Genomic DNA, 16,249 nt, shown 5'->3' with positions numbered 1-16,249 from the left:
AAATTTTATTCATTAATGATATTTAAGAATCAGCTGAGAGTCCTATGATACCTTATAGGTCATTGTGATCTTTTAACAATAATAGATAGTGGCAGGGTGTACAGTGGCTCACACCTGTAATCCCAACACTTTGGGAGGCTAAGGTGTATGGATCCCTTGAGCTCAGGAGTTTGAGGCCAGCCTGGGCAACATAGTGAAACCCTGTCTCTACCAAAAATACAAAAATTAGCCAGGCATGCTAGCGTGTGCCTGTAGTCCCACCTACTCGGGAGGCTGGGGTAGGAGTATCGTTTGAGCCCAGGAGGCAGAGGTTGCAGTGAGCCAAGATTGTGCCACTGGCTACTGCACTCCATCCTGGGCCACAGAGCAAGACCCTGTCTGGGGAAAAAAAAAGAATAAAGAAACAAAAGTATAATCTTTCAAGATTGGAAAATGAATAAAATATATGAGGAAATAAAGTCAGCAAGAATAGATTACTCTTTCAAGAAATCTGGTGACCTAAGAAAGCAGATATTAGGGGAGGAGCTTGAGTGGGTAGATAGAATTCATTACATGATGGAAATCACTTATTTAAGCCATCTGACTTTGTACAAGTCACTTAATAGCTGTAAAACAAGGATAATGCAGCCAGGCGCCGTGGCTCACGCCATAATCCCAGCACTTTGGGAGGCCAAGTAGGATGGATCATGAGGTCAGGAGATGAAAACCATCCTGGCTAACACGGTGAAACCCCGTCTCTACTAAAAATACAAAAAATTAGCCGAGCATGGTGGCGGGCGCCTGTAGTCCCAGCTACTCAGGAGGCTGAGGCAAGAGAATGGCGTGAACCTGGGAGGTGGAGCTTGCAGTGAGGCGAGATCGCATCACTGCACTCCAGCCTAGGCGACAGAGTGAGACTCCGTCTCAAAAAAAAAAAGCAAGGATAATGCATGCTGTTTGATGGAGATGTTATGAAATTTGAATGAAATAATACATGCCATAGCTCTTCAAATTCACTATGCTTGCTATTACATTATTACAATCATTATTTACCTTTGCTTTAAGGTTTAGCATTGCGATCTGTTTTGTAAATTTATAGATTTCATGTTTCAGGATATCAGAAAAGTCAGAGCCTTAGTAATTGTTTTTTACTTCAGCTTAGATACCTGAAAGCCCTTTTTCATAATTCTGGGAATTAATTGTGGCTCTTGGAGTGACAACAGAAGAAACCCCCCAGATGACACTTATTAGCTGGAAAACCAAAATCATCTTTGACTTCGCTTTTTTTTTTTTTTTTGAGACGGAGTCTTGCTCTGTTGCCCAGGCTGGAGTAGTGCAGTGGCGTGATCTCGGCTCCCTGCAACCTCCACCTCCCGGATTCCAGCAATCTCCTGCCTCAGCCTCCCGAGTAGCTGGGATCACAGGCGTGTGCTACCACGCCCAACTGATTTTTGTACATTTAGTAGAGACAGTGTTTCAGTTGGCCAAACTGGTCTCAAACTCCTGACCTCAGGTGATCCGCCCTTCTCGGCCTTCCAAAGTGCTGGGATTACAGGCATGAGCCACCCTGTCCAGCCAGCTTTTATTTTTTTAAGGGTTATAATTTGAAGGAGTTGAGTTTCTTCCCAATACTATAGCATTTTTTAAAAACTGGGTGAAATTCAGGCGTCTCTGGATGTAGATTTTGATAGGATTCAAGGCAATATCCCTGTGCCCCCAAATAACCTGAAAGAAACAGTGGCCCTTTTGAGAACATGCCCTTGGGAAAAGGCCTTGTATTATCTCTTCTTCAATCAGGAGGTGCTGGGAAGCAAATAAAAGTGCAAAGGGACCTCTAAGAATCTCTTTGGATATGTCTTTTCTAGCTTGTTTCTGACCAGTTCCAGGCACATAACTGTACATGTCAGTAGGATAATGGGCTGACTAAAAGAGAGGTTTGTTTTATTGTTTGACTTTGCTAGGGAGAAGACTGTTGTGTTTCATAATACTGATCTTTTTCTCATTACTAAATTACTTGCCTCCACTGTTTCCCAGGCCAGTTTGAATTTTGATGGTATACTTTCCAAGCACAGTAACTTTGCCAGCACAAGAGTATTATTTCACAGGGATATCACCACTGATTACAATGCTGCATATTATGTTTCAAGGGTTCTCAGAGATCTATTTATATTTTCTCACCTTATCCCCCATAATGGGAAAATCACTGGGAAATTATTGGGTGGAGAAATGCATTTAAATGGCCGTGAATTAGAATTGGTCATTAAGAAGGTACTAAAGGCAGAATGCTCTGTATAACCAACACTAAGGCAGAAGCATAAGAGGGCTCTGACTAAGTGGTATTTAAGAATTAATGAAGAAAGTGGGAGTAAGAGAAGGAAATGAGTTCAGAAAGGAAACAAGGAGGAGAGAGTTTGAGAAGGGAGAGATCATAAAGGCAGAGTGTGAAAAGATAGAGAACAGGAAGAAAAAAGCCACAACCAAAAACTATGAAAACAGAGTAAAGACAGACAGCCCTGTAATGAAAATGCTCAGGATACCACCAAATAGAAACTCCGTTTGTTTACTGCTAGTCATTGCAGCTGCTTCCACCCCAAAGTAATGAGAAGGGAGAGGTTTTTCTTTATGCCTGTGACCTTGATTTTGAAGCTTTGCCTCGTATTGCTCTGATCTGCCATAGTAGACATTAGCATATATCATTATATGCTTAGTCAGCCATTTTGTCTGAAAAATATACTTACCTTGAAATTACTCAGAGCCACATGCCCATATATAATTTATGAGTACTCTGTCAAGTCATGAATTCAAACTTAATGCAGAATGGGTTTTTAAATTCTAATATATTGTTACTTGCAATTCAGCTGACTGACTTAGTTGTTCTCCTTAGGGAGAGTGGAGGTTTTTTGGTTGGTTGGTGGGTTGGTTTTGCTTTCTTTTTTTCTTTCTGAGTTGCAGGTTTAAGTAGTTGCCCCCCTCTCACTTTTTTTTTTTTTTTTTTTTTTTTTTTTTTTGTTGTTGGTTTTTTTTTTTTCCCCCCTTTTCTTTTTTTTTTTTTTTTTTTTTTTTTTTTTTTGGAGATAGGATCTTGCTTTGCCACCCAGGCTGAAGTGCGGTGGTAAGATCATGGCTCACTGCAGCCTTGAAATCCTGGGCTCAAGCAGTCCTCCTGCCTCAGCTTTCCGAGTAGTTGGGACTACAGACACGCACCACTGTATGGCTAATTTGTCTTTTCTTTTTTTCTTTTTTTCCTTTGGTAGAGATGGAATCTCACTATGTTGCCCAGGCTGGTCTTGGATTCCTGGGCTCAAGCAGTCTTCCTGCTTTGGCCTCCCAAAGTGTTGGTGTTACAGGCATCTGCCACTGCGCCCCAGCCTAAATTGCCCTTTCTGCAGTCTACTAGACCCTTAAAGCATCTCTTCTGGTTGCTCAGCCTGAAGAGAATTCTTATGAACTTGCCCTCTGTTGCTTAGTGTGGTTCAACACATATTTGAGTGCCAGTTACATGCTGAGCACTGAGAAGAGAAAGATAAATAATATATTTATTTGACTTGCAACTTGTAGAATTTGACTTGCAAACTAATATATTCATGGTACTCTCCAAAAAGTACTATGACACAGGTATAAACAAGTGGCCATAGGAGGTGATGCTATAACAAACAACACTCTGGAGAATGGAATGTATGGCAGAGACTGGACCCAGTGTCTTCCTCCAGTAAGCCTTGATTTGCCCTCTTGACTTCTTCACCTGAGGCATATAGCAATTTGTTATACCTGCGGGCCTCCTGGTTGCCGGTTGATTTCCTGTTCTTTATCAAACTATCCTTTCTATTGACAGCCTTTCTTATCTCACCCTTCTCTGTTGTCCTTTTAACCTATTAATAGCTCATTAGAAAAAAAAGTAATATTCCCCAGACCTATTTACAAAGCCTAAACTTTCTGTGTTCCTCAAAAATGTGTATGAGGATGGAAAGAGTTTTTGTTGTTGGAGGCAGGGTCTCATTCTTGCACAGGCTGTAGTGCGGTGGCACAGTCTTGCCCTCAGCCTCCCAAGTAGCTGGGATTAAAGGCACACACCACCACATGTAGCTAATTTTTGTTGTTGTTGTTGAGACAGTCTCACTATATTGCCCAGGCTGGTATCAAACTCCTGGGTTCAAGCGATCCTCCTACCTTGGCCTCCTAAAGTGCTGGGATTACAAGCTTGAGCCACTACACCTGGCAAGACTTTTTATTGAACACTCACACAAGACTAAGACCTTGTCAAGAGCAAAAGTCTTATCTTACTCTTCCTGTTTCCTAGAACAATGCTGCTTAAACTATAGCTGGCAAAGAATTGGGTTTTTACTTCTAATCCTTCATAGACCAATATTTTTGTAAAATATAGTGAGATTCATTATTAGAAAAATAACATAAAACCAGGCCTGTGTGGCTCAAGCTTGTAATCCCAGCACTTTGGGAGGCCAAAGTGGGAGGATCACTTGAGCCCGGGAATTCAGGACCAGCCTGAGCAACACAGACTCTGTCTCAACCAAAAAAAAAAAATTAAAAATTATCCAGGCATGGTGGCACATGCCTGTAGTCCCAGCTACTCAGGAGGCTGAAGCAGGAAGATCATTTGAGCCCAGGAGTATGGGGTTACAGTGAGCTGTGATCACATCACTGCACCCCAGCCTAGGCAACAGAGTGAGACCCTGTCTCTTAAAAAAAAAAAAAAAAAAAAGGTTTTAAAAAATGACATAAAAGTTTTTAAAAATTATTACTGAAATCAACAAATAAATTATTCTGCTGTATTGTTACTAAAAACTTTAAACACGTGTCACAGGCTGGTAGCAAATGGATTTACAGACCAGGACCAGTCTGTGGGCCACATTCTGAGTGGTACAGCTGTGGAATCCCCAATATTTGCACCCGATACACAGTACCTCAATACATGTTTGTGCAATAAATATGTGAATGAGACAATTGGAATGATTATAGTAGTAGGCAAGGAAAAAAGGAGAATAGAAGCTCTCTTTGGAGAGTTGTAGGGAAATGATTAAGTGAGAAACTCAAGATTACTGCAATACTGTCCTCCACATAAAACAAACTTTTTGTCATCATTCACTGTGAATACTGTTCCTTTGGCTCCCTAGCAAGACAGATAAATACTAATAAATCCCCTGTCTGAATTTATGCAAAATATAGTTTTGATCATGCTGAATATGTAAAACTTGCTCTAAATGACTGCACAAAGATGTCAACCTATTTATTTAAACTAGCTCTCATGAGCAGATCTATAGTCAGCTAGGATTAATTTCAAATATTGACAACTGCTCTTAGAACCAGTGCATTTTTCCATGTTGCGGTACGGACCATACCGCCAAATGCTTTCTCTGCCTGCGATTTTCTTTTTTCTTTTTTTTTTTTTTTTTTTTTTTAGTAGAGATGAGGTCTCACTACATTTCGCAGTCTGGTCTTGAACTCCTGGGCTCAGGTGATCCTCCTAGCTTGGCCTCCCAAAGTGCTGGGATTACAGGTGTGAGCCACTGCACCTAAGATCTCTGTCTGAGATTTTGTTGTTTCCTCTGTGTCCTCTCAGAAGATTAGCTGAATAGGGTAAGAAATATTTTTATGAAAAATTTGAAACAAGCCTTCTGTGTCCATTAAGATAAGTTTGGGTTGCTTACAACACTACAAGTCTTCAGTTCTTAAAACCAAATTGTTAGGCCAGGCGCGGTGGCTCACACCTGTAATCCCGGCACTTTGAGAGGCCAAGGCAGGTGAATCACTTGAGGTCAGGAGTTCGAGACCAGCCTGGCCAACAGGGTGAAACCTTGTCCCTACTAAAAATACAAAAATTAGCTGGGCATGGTGGTGCCCACCTGTAATCCCAGCTATTCAGGAGGCTGAGGCAGGAGAATCACTTGAACCCAGGAGGCAGAGGTTGCAGTGAGCCGAAATTACACTATTGCACTCCAGCCTGGGCAACAGAGCAAGACTGTGTCTAAAAAGGAAAAAAACAAAGTTAGTCCTTGAGTCTGTTTCAGATTTAAAAAAATATATCATGGTTTCATTCAAGGAATAGAAAAGAGGAGGTCTACTTTTTAATAGCCACACATATAGCTATACTCAATGGAGATCATTATTTTGAAATATTTAAGCTCACAACTTTTTTTTTTTTTTTTTTTGAGACGGAGTCTCGCTGTGTCGCCCAGGCTGGAGTGCAGTGGTGCAATCTCGGCTCACTGCAAGCTTCGCCTCCCGGGTTCACGCCATTCTCCCGCCTCAGCCTCCGAGTAGCTGGGACAACAGGCGCCCGCCACCACACCCGGCTAGTTTTTTTTTTTTCGTATTTTTAGTAGAGACGGGGTTTCACCATGTTAGCCAGGATGGTCTCGATCTCCTGACCTCGTGATCCACCTGCCTCAGCCTCCCAAAGTGCTGGGATTACAGGCTTGAGCCACCGCGCCCGGCAAGCTCACAATATTTAAGTGCAAGTTACAACAGGGAAGTTCTGTTGTAAATGGAATTTTGTTTTCAATGTGGATCAGTACAAAGTCAATAACTCAATACATCATCTTCCTTCTCTACTAAGCATATCCCCAAGAGAACATTGTTAGGAAGGGCAAAAGGGCCATTTCCATGGTATGTTTGAGGGAGTCTGCTTGTCTTTTTCACCCTCTCATCAGTTCTCTCAGCTCTTCTAGCCCTGGAAGAATGTCGTCACAAAGGTACCCAGGACTCTGCAGTTCCCTGGAGCCTTTCTGTTCCCAAGGGTATGTAGTGTGAACAGACCTCTGCCTGAATGTTAGCTATATTATTTAGCAGCTGTGAATTCCTGAGAAAGATACTTGACTGCTGGGAGCACCACTATTTTATGTGGGTATGAGTATTAAATAAGATTGAAAAATAAAAAAGAGGGGCTGTTAGCACAGCACGTGACATATATATTGGAAGTGGGTACTCAAATATTAGCTCTTTTACCCCACCTCTTCTTTCTTTGAGGACTACCTTTAAACTATGAATATAGCTAAATGCCAGATAAGGCTGGGAATATTGTTCACCTTTGCCCTGGCCTTATACTGTCTGCAGTTAAGTTAAACAAGACTGTTAGAAAGCTAGCCCTGAGAAATGCAAAATAGTTAAGACTTTATCTGTCTGCATTGATTATGAACCATAGGTTAAGAAGTATTGATTTATAGCCGTTGTTGGGCTAATACAATGAATGTGATTTCCCTTTAGCCTTTGGAGATTTTATAGAAATGGTCTCAGAAGAGAGACCACAACCTTAGTCTTAGACTCATTTCTGTCTCCATTCTAATGTATTCATGGACCAAGTTATCAGGCAACACTCTATCACTTGAATATGGAAGAGATCATTCTCTCAACTGATATTAGATCCATTAGCTGGACATTGTTATAGCTTTATCCCCTTTATTATATAAATTGATGTGGTTCAGTAATTTCTGGAAAACTTGCCTGAGCTAGAAAATAGTGTCAGTAGGCTTGCAGCATGTCCTTTTTATAAATATGCCTTTTAACCACTAAGGGTATATTAAAAAGTTTAAAAATCAAGGGCCCCAAAAGTATAGGGGTTTTGACCTGTGGAATACACTAGCAGCATAATCTGATCTGGCATCTTGTATCCTGGAGCATTTGGAAATGCCTTTCTAATCTCATGTCCTAGAGGAACTACTTGTCTTGTACCATAAGTGTAGGGATCATGACTTATTCATCTTATATCCCTCAGTCTCTCCCTGGTACAGATTGGTTATGCAGGACAGTTGGAGGTGTCATATAAAGTTAAAAATCATGGATGTTAGAATCAGGCAGTCAAAAACCAACTTGACCACTTATTGGCTTTGTGACCTTTGAGCAATGAAATGAAGCAAAAACTTACCATCCTCAAACCACAGATTCCTCATCCATGTAAGAGCTATAATAATAATGCCTATTTCGTAGGGTTATGTGGATTAATTTATATGTGAATAACATCTAAATTATTAGGACAGTATCTAGTACTCAGTACATCTTAGCCATCATCATTGTACAGTAAATAGATACTGAATGTGAAGACTGCATACATTTCTGCCAGAGTTTCGTATACCTAAGTGATGTGTAACACAAATCATGTGACAACAGAATTCTTTCCATATCTTGGTAAAGTCTTTCCCTTACTTTCTTCTATTGATTTAAACAGAAATTTACTTGGATGTGACCCCTTTGATAAGGACTAGCTGATAAAGTATACCAGCTGATTCAAATAATTGCTCCAGCTAATTTACATGAAGGTTTTCCTGTTTTATTGTTCTTAGAAATTATTTTGAAGGTATGAAAGTCTGGTAGTGACTTATGAATATCTTTACATTAAATGTTTACCTTATTGTTCTAAGAAATACTAAACATTTCTCATTTCTACATGAAGGCCCTCAGGAGAAAAACACTTTTTTCCCCTGTTTTGGGGGCTATATCTCTAGCCTGCCTGTAAGTTTAGAAATTCCCAGAAGGATATTGCCAAGAATCTGCAAAGGGATGCCATGTTTGAGCTTCTTGCCATTCTCATTGCTTACAAAGAGAAGCATTTGGGCAGTAATTCACTGTTTGTTGTTAGTTCCTAAAGCACTGCCAGGGGAGACTTATACTCCTGGGGTCTCTTCATGTCCCCAGGAGAGAGTTGATGGAAGTTGGTTATTAATCTACACCAACTTCAGTTTATTAGCTTTTCTGCTTCCCAAACATGTTTTTGGCAGAGAAGTAGATTCCACAGATCCCTTTATAGTGCTTCTCTATCCCTTTCCAGCACTGTAGCCAAGGGTTTATTTTTTCCGTAACAATTTTTTAGACATTTGATCTTTTTCTCTCACTGCCTACTCCTCTTCTCCCCCATGTTTGCTTGCTTTCCTTTGTACACACGAATACATAAGCTCCAATGGCTGTTTTTCCCCCTAAAAAATGTGTTGTTCCAAACCTTTCCAATCTCCAAAATCTTATTTCCTAGAAATATATTTTTCCCTTTTTTTCCCTTTAAAATTGCTTTTTTTTTTTTTTTTCATTTTGAGACAGGGTCTCACTGTGTCGCCTAGGCTGGAATGCAGTGGCATGAACCCAGCTCACTGCAGCCTTGACAACTGGGCTCATGCAATCCTCCCACCTCAGTTTCCCAAGTAGCTGGGACTACAGGCATGCGCCATCATGCACAGCTAATTTTTTTTATTTTTATTTTTTTTAATAGAGATGAGGTCTCCCTATGTTACCCAGGCTGGTCTCGAACTCCTGGCCTCAAGCAGTCTTCCTGCCTCAGCCTCCCAAAGTGCTGGGACTACAAGCATGAGCCACCATGCCTGGCCTAGAAACATCTTTTAATTCCCAGCCTTAACCCTCTGTTCATCTATTGTGGACCACCCCTCCCTGTCTGCTGGTGTAGAGTATGGGCTTTAGTGGCTATAATTTTTTTCTTTTCACTCTTTATGAGAGTTTTCTTTTCTAGTAGCCTAAAACTACTCAAAGGATGGTCCCTGGGGCAGTAGCATTGCCACCATCTGGGAGCTGGTTAGAAATGCAGAATCTCAGGTCCCAACCCAACCTACTGAACCAGAATCTGTGTTTTAACAAGATCTCCAGATGATTGGTATGTAAATAAAAATTTAAGAAATCCCTGTTGTAAATCACCTTTTGCTCAAGGGTCAGGGATTAGGGGACACTTTGTCAAGCAGTGGTTCTCCACCCTGGCTTCAGTGGAATCACTTGGGGAACTCTGAAAAATAGTGATGCCTGGGTTCCATCTCCAGAGATTCTAATTGGTCTGAAAGGTCAGGTCCGGGAATCAGGAGTTTTAGAAGTTCCCCCAAGTGATTCTGATAGTCAGCCAAGACTGATAACCACTATTGTATGTGATTCTTATAATTTGCCCTAGCTTCTTAGAATACAAGGTATATATAAGTCGATGTGGCCAGATGCAGTGGCTCGTGCCTATAATCCCAGCACTTTGGGAGGCCAAGGTAGGGGCATCACTTGAGCCCAGGAGTTTGAGACCTGCCTAGGCAACATAGTGAGACCTTGTCTCTACAAAAAAAAAAAAAATTAGCTGGGGGTGCCTGTAGTCCTAGCTACTCAGGAGGCCAAGCCAGGAGGATCCCTCAAACCCAACAGTTTGAAGCTACAGTAAGCCATGTGCACTACTGCACTGTCTACCTACCTATCTACCTATCTGTCTGTTTATCTAAGATGCCGTTTTAGACAGACAGACAGGTAGGTAGGTAGGTAGATAGGCAAAGCTAATAACTAAAAAACTCCTTTACAGTTACATTTATTGGGGAGAAGCATATGTGCATTAAAAATTAGAAATATATAGGCCGGGCGCGGTGGCTCAAGCCTGTAATCCCAGCACTTTGGGAGGCCGAGGCGGGTGGATCACAAGGTCAGGAGATCGAGACTATCCTGGCTAACATGGTGAAACCCCGTCTCTACTAAAAATACAAAAACCTAGCCGGGCGCGGTAGCGGGCGCCTGTAGTCCCAGCTACTCGGGAGGCTGAGGCGGGAGAATGGCGTGAACCCGGGGGGCGGAGCTTGCAGTGAGCCGAGATCGCGCCACTGCACTCCAGCCTGGGAGACACAGTGAGACTCCGTCTCAAAAAAAAAAAAAAAAAAATTAGAAATATGGCCGGGCACGGTGGCTCAAGCCTGTAATCCCAGCACTTTGGGAGGCCTAGACTGGCTTATCACGAGGTCGGGAGATCGAGACCATCCTGGCTAACACGGTGAAACCCTGTCTGTACTAAAAAGTACAAAAAACTAGCCGGGCGAGGTGGCGGGCGCCTGTAGTCCCAGCTATTTGGGAGGCGGAGGCAGGAGAATGGCATAAACCCAGGAGGCGGAGCCTGCAGTGAGCTGAGATCCGGCTACTAACTCCAGCCTGGGCGACAGAGCGAGACTCCGTCTCAAAAAAAAAAAAAAAAAAAAAAAAATTAGAAATATATACATCAAAATATTAAACGCAGTAATATCTGGGTTATAAGATTACAGTTATTTCTGTTTTGTCCTTTGTTTTCTTTTTTTTTAAGGGGCCATGCTTATCTTCTCTGTATCATTCCAATTTTAGTGTATGTGCTGCCCAAGCAAGCACTGTCCTCTATTTTCCAAACTTTCTATAACAGTCATTCCTTTGGTAAAGGAAATATATGTGTAAATATAATTTTTAATAACTGTGATCACATTATACATGTTTTGTAAACTGCTTTTTAATTAAAAAAGATTCTTCCTGTTCACATATCAATACATTATGAACATACCATTAAACATTATTAATTAGGCTTTTATATTGTTTAAAGTGAATCCTGACCCAGGATAACTGAATTTTTACCTTAATTTTATTTACATACTGATATGGGGTTTTTAAGAAATTGACTGTTTAGCCAGGAGCAGTGGCTCACACCTGTAACCCCAGTACTTTGGGAGGCTGAGGCGGGCAGATCACCTGAGGTCAGGAGTTCGAGACTAGCCTGGCCAAGATGGTGAAACCCTGTCTCTACTAAAAATACAAAAATTAGCTGGGTGTGGTCACACGCCCCCATAATCCCACCTACTGGGGAGGCTGAGGCAGGAGAATTGCTTGAACCTGGGAGGCGGAGGTTGCAGTGAGCCTAGATCATGCCATTTGTACTCCAGCCTGGGCAACAAAAGCAAAACTCCATCTAAAGAAAAAAAATAAATTGTTTAATTCTTGAAACTTTCAGTGTTTGGAAATTGTCCTGGTCCACAGGAGGGGACATGTTTAAAAGGAGATGTCTGTTGGGAGGCCGAGTTGCTTGAGCCCAGGAGTTCAAAACCAGCCTGGGCAACATGGCGAAACCCTGTCTCTACTAAATATATAAAAAATTAGCCAGGTGTGGTGGTGCACATCTGTAGTCCCACATACTCAGGAGGCTGAGGTGGGAGGATCACCTGAGCCTAGGAAGTTGAGGCTGCAGTGAGCTGTGATCGTACCACTGTACTCCAACCTGGGCAATGGGAATGAGACCCTGTCTCAAAAAAAGAAAAGATATCTGGAAGTGAGGTTAGATCAGCCCTTCTCTAAGGCTTTTACAACAATAGTAAATTGAATACTATCTTTTTTTTTTTTTTTTTTTTTTTTGAGCACTTAAACCTAACACACAAGCTTGACTTCACTTTCTCAGAAGATGCTTCACCACAGGGAATTCTTAATGATGTTTGGATTGCAACCTGTGGCTGGAATTATATTTCTAAACTTTCTCTTTAAATCTTTGGTTTAGGGCCAGGTGTGGTGGCTCATGCCTATAATCTCAACACTTTGGGAGGCCAAGGTAGGTGGATCACTTGAGGCCAGGAGATAAGAGATCAGCCTAGAACAACGGAGGGAGACCCTGTCTCTCAAAAAAACAAAAAACAAAACAAAACAAAAAAAAAACAAGCTGGGTGTAGTAGTTTGCACCCGTGGTCCTAGCTTCCCAAGAAGCTGAGGTGGGAAGAATCGCTGGCACCCAGGAGTTCAAAGCTGCAGTGAGCTTCATTTGTGCCATTGCACTCCAGCCTGGGCGACAGAGTGAGACCCTGTCTTTAATAAATAAAGGAACCATTGATTTGGTTGGAATTGTACTTCAAGACAACCAGTATATCTTTACAGTTTGAGTTTCCTCTGCGTTAATGTGTACATTATGATATGGAAAGCTGGAAAATCCTTAGAGCAACATCTTGTAAACCTCAGTGGTGTATGATGGCCAAGCTATGTTGTAATCAAATAAAGTCAAGTATATCTTCTTTCCCAAACCTTTGGGAATAAATACCACTCCAACAACTTCAACAAAAGAAATGATCTGCCCCCAAAACTGTTCTGTTCTTGCCCCAGTCTGCTTGCATTATAGGGGAAGAGAGTAATTTTGCTAATGGTCTCTTTATGATGAAAAGGAAAAAGAGATGTTCTTTAATTAGGGAACTTTTATAAAGATACACAGTGGCTTATTCTGCAGGAAAAAAGCTCTGTTGTCATATTTTTACCTCTTTTAAACATTTCTCTACCAGAATCTGTATATAAAAGTTTCAGAAATGCACAGGTTTTATTTTCAGAGAAATAGGCTTTATATATGTGGTTTTTTTTTTTTTTTTTTTTTTTTTTGAGATGGAGGTTTGCTCTTGTTGCCCAGGCTGGAGTGCAATGGCACGATCTCGGCTCACTGCAACCTCCGCCTCCCAGATTCAAGTGGTTCTCCTGCCTCAGCCTCCTGAGTAGCTGGGATTACAGGCATGCGCCACCAGCTGATTTTATATTTTTAGTAGAGACGGGGTTTCTCCATGTTGGTCAGGCTGGTCTCAAACTCCCGACCTCAGGTGATCCACCTGCCTCAGCCTCCCAAAGTGCTGGGATTACAGGTGTGAGCCACCACGCCCGGCCTAGGCCTAATATTTTATTTACAGAGTTGAATTCTAACTGAGCTTTTAAACTTAGCATTCTTGAGAAGAAAGATTACAAGGCACATCATGACCTAAAGTCTTCAGAAGTTATACCTATTGGTACCTAAAGGATGTAGGTTCCTTTGAGTAGTGTTTGATCTGAGTTTGTGCCTTAACCTGAGACTATGGCCCCATTGACTTTGGCTATCTTGTCTGGGTATGCAAATCGGGAAGAGATGAGACACCTGGGTGTGGCACAGTGCTGAAAAATGATATAAGTTAGTGAGTGGATATTCAGCTTCAGAAGCATGTTTTAGACACTGATATTTATCTTATCTCACAAGGCCTGATCACAGGCAAGCTGAAGATGGTACTTTGTACAAGTCTCCATTATAGATAGTCCTTCTCATATTGCATTGCAATTATTCTTTTACCTGGTGGTTTCCCTACCTGGAGAAGAACTCCAGGGACCAGTGCAGGAACCATGTCTTATTAATCATAGTATATCCTGGCCCTGAGCCTAACACTCATAAGTGTTCAGTAAATGTTGGGCAAATGAAATGTCCAATTCAGCTTTCTTATAACCCAAAATGGTCATATACAAATCCAGATTAATTTGACCTTTGTTTTTTCTTTTATACCAATTACGTGATGATCATTACTTAATATCAATAAGTCTTTACACTACTGTACTTAACTAGTCTTTTTTTAAAAGTGTAGAACAACTGTGAAGTTGGTAACTATTCTGCAGGAAAGATGGAGGAAAATAATTAAGAAACTTTAAACCTAAAATTATATCAAAATTTGAGGACTAGATTTTTTTTTTTTTTTTTTTTTGAGACAGGGTCTCATGCTGTGGCCCAGGCTGGAGTACAGTGGTGCATTCTCGGCTTCAGTCTTTGCCTCCTGGGCTCAAGCAGTCCTCCCACCTCAGCCTCCCAAGTAACTGGGACTACAAGCGCATGCTACTATGCCAGGCTAATTTTTGTGTTTTTTGTAGAGATGGAGTTTCATCATGTTGTCCAGGCTGGTCTTGAATTCCTGAGCTCAAGGAATTCACCCTCCTTGGCCTCCCAAAGTGCTGGAATGATAGGCATCAACCACCATGCCCAGCCAGATTTTTTAATTTTTTTTATTTTTAGAGACAGGGTCTCACTCTGCCACCCATACTGGTGGGCAGTGGCACTATCATAGCTCACTGCAGCTGTGGAACTCTGAGACTCAAGCAATCCTTCCACCTCGGCCTTCCAAAGTGCTGGAATTACAGGCATAAACCACTGTACCTACCCAAGGATTAGATTTTTAGACTTGATTTATCTGACGATGTGTGTATACTATACTGCCTGTCAGGATAGTACCTTGACTCTTTTTTTTTTTTTTTTTTTTTTTTTTTTTTTTTTTTTTTGAGACGGAGTCTCACTGTGTCTCCCAGGCTGGAGTGCAGTGGCGCGATCTTGGCTCACTGCAAGCTCCGCCCCCCGGGTTCACGCCATTCTCCCGCCTCAGCCTCCCAAGTAGCTGGGACTACAGGCGCCCGCTACCGCGCCCGGCTAGTTTTTTGTATTTTTAGTAGAGACGGGGTTTCACCATGTTAGCCAGGATAGTCTCGATCTCCTGACCTTGTGATCCACCCGCCTCGGCCTCCCAAAGTGCTGGGATTACAGGCTTGAGCCACCGCGCCCGGCCTTTGACTCTTAAATAAGATATGAAAACACAAAATTAAAGAATATTTCTCGGGCTGGGCGAAATGGCTCACACCTGAAATCCCAGCACTTTGGGAGGCTGAGCCAGGTGGATCACGAGGTCGAGAGTTCGAGACCAGCCAGGCCGACATGGTGAAACCCCATTTCTACTAAAAACACAAAAATTAGCTGGGCATGGTGGTGCATGCCTGTAATCCCAGCTACTCTGGAGGCTGAGGCAGGAGAGTCTCTTGAACCCAGGAGGCAGAGGTTGCAGTGAGCCAAGATCACACCATTGCACTCCAGCCTGGGCGACAGAGCAAGACTCCGTCTCAGAAAAAATAATAATAATAATATGTCTCTGAGCCTGGTGTGGTGGCTCACACCTGTAATCCCAGCACTTTGGGAGGCCAGGACAGAGGATCCCTTGAGGTCAAGAGATCAAACCCAGCGTGGGAAACATAGCAAGACTCTCTGTTTTTTTTATATATATATATTTCACTGGCCACAAATGCTAATATATTCAGTAAATTAAATGAGTGAGATACATGTTTCATTTTTGGATACGTAGCAAAGTTATTGCCCTAGAGTTTTATTTTGGTTTCTTAACCATTAGTCAAAAACTATCTGTAGTTGTCAGCTTGGAATTTGTTCATCCTAAGTAATAGTTTTTTTATTTTTAAAAAGTGAGGCTGGGCAAGGTGGCCCATGCCTATAATTCCAATGCTTTGGGGAGGTCAAGGTAGGAGGATCGCTTTAGCCTAGGAGTTTGAGACCAGCCTGGACAACATAGTAAGATCCTGTCTCTACAACAAATTGGGTGCAGTAGCACATGCTTGTAGCCCCAGCTACTCAGGAGGCTAAGGTGGAAGATCGCTTGAGCCCGAGAGTCCAAGGCTGCAGTGAGCTGGGATCACACTACTGCACTCCAGCCTAGGTGACAGTGTGAGACCTGTCTCAAAAAATACATATGTATACGATTTAAGATTGGTCCAGAATATATACTACATTTCAGTATGTGCCAAATTGCTATTTAAAATGAGTTCCAGCCAGGCACCGTAGCTCCCGCCTATAATCCCAGCACTTTGGGAGACTGAGGCAGGTGAACTGCTTGAGCTCAGGAGTTTGCAACCAGCCTGGGCAACATGGCAAAACCCCATCTCTACCAAAAAAAAAAAAAAAAAAATTTTTTAAGATGGAGTCTCG

At 42.0% G+C, this 16,249-nt stretch overlaps 1 protein-coding gene and 1 non-coding gene across 4 annotated transcripts in view; one reads left to right on the top strand and one right to left on the bottom strand.

Annotated features, from left to right (window-relative positions):
- PDE6D (phosphodiesterase 6D) overlaps nucleotides 1-16,249 on the top strand; it is a 61,980-nt gene that overhangs the window by 19,513 nt on the left and 26,218 nt on the right. The window lies entirely within an intron of this gene.
- LOC112636774 lies at nucleotides 10,971-11,079 on the bottom strand. Its single transcript, XR_003122251.1, has one exon. It is a non-coding gene; the product is annotated as a U6 spliceosomal RNA (small nuclear RNA).

Source organism: Theropithecus gelada, chromosome 12, assembly GCF_003255815.1.
Source record: "Theropithecus gelada isolate Dixy chromosome 12, Tgel_1.0, whole genome shotgun sequence".
NCBI lineage: Eukaryota > Metazoa > Chordata > Mammalia > Primates > Cercopithecidae > Theropithecus > Theropithecus gelada.
The sequence above is the reverse complement of the archived record's forward strand: the minus strand, read 5'-3'. Positions and strand labels throughout refer to the sequence as shown.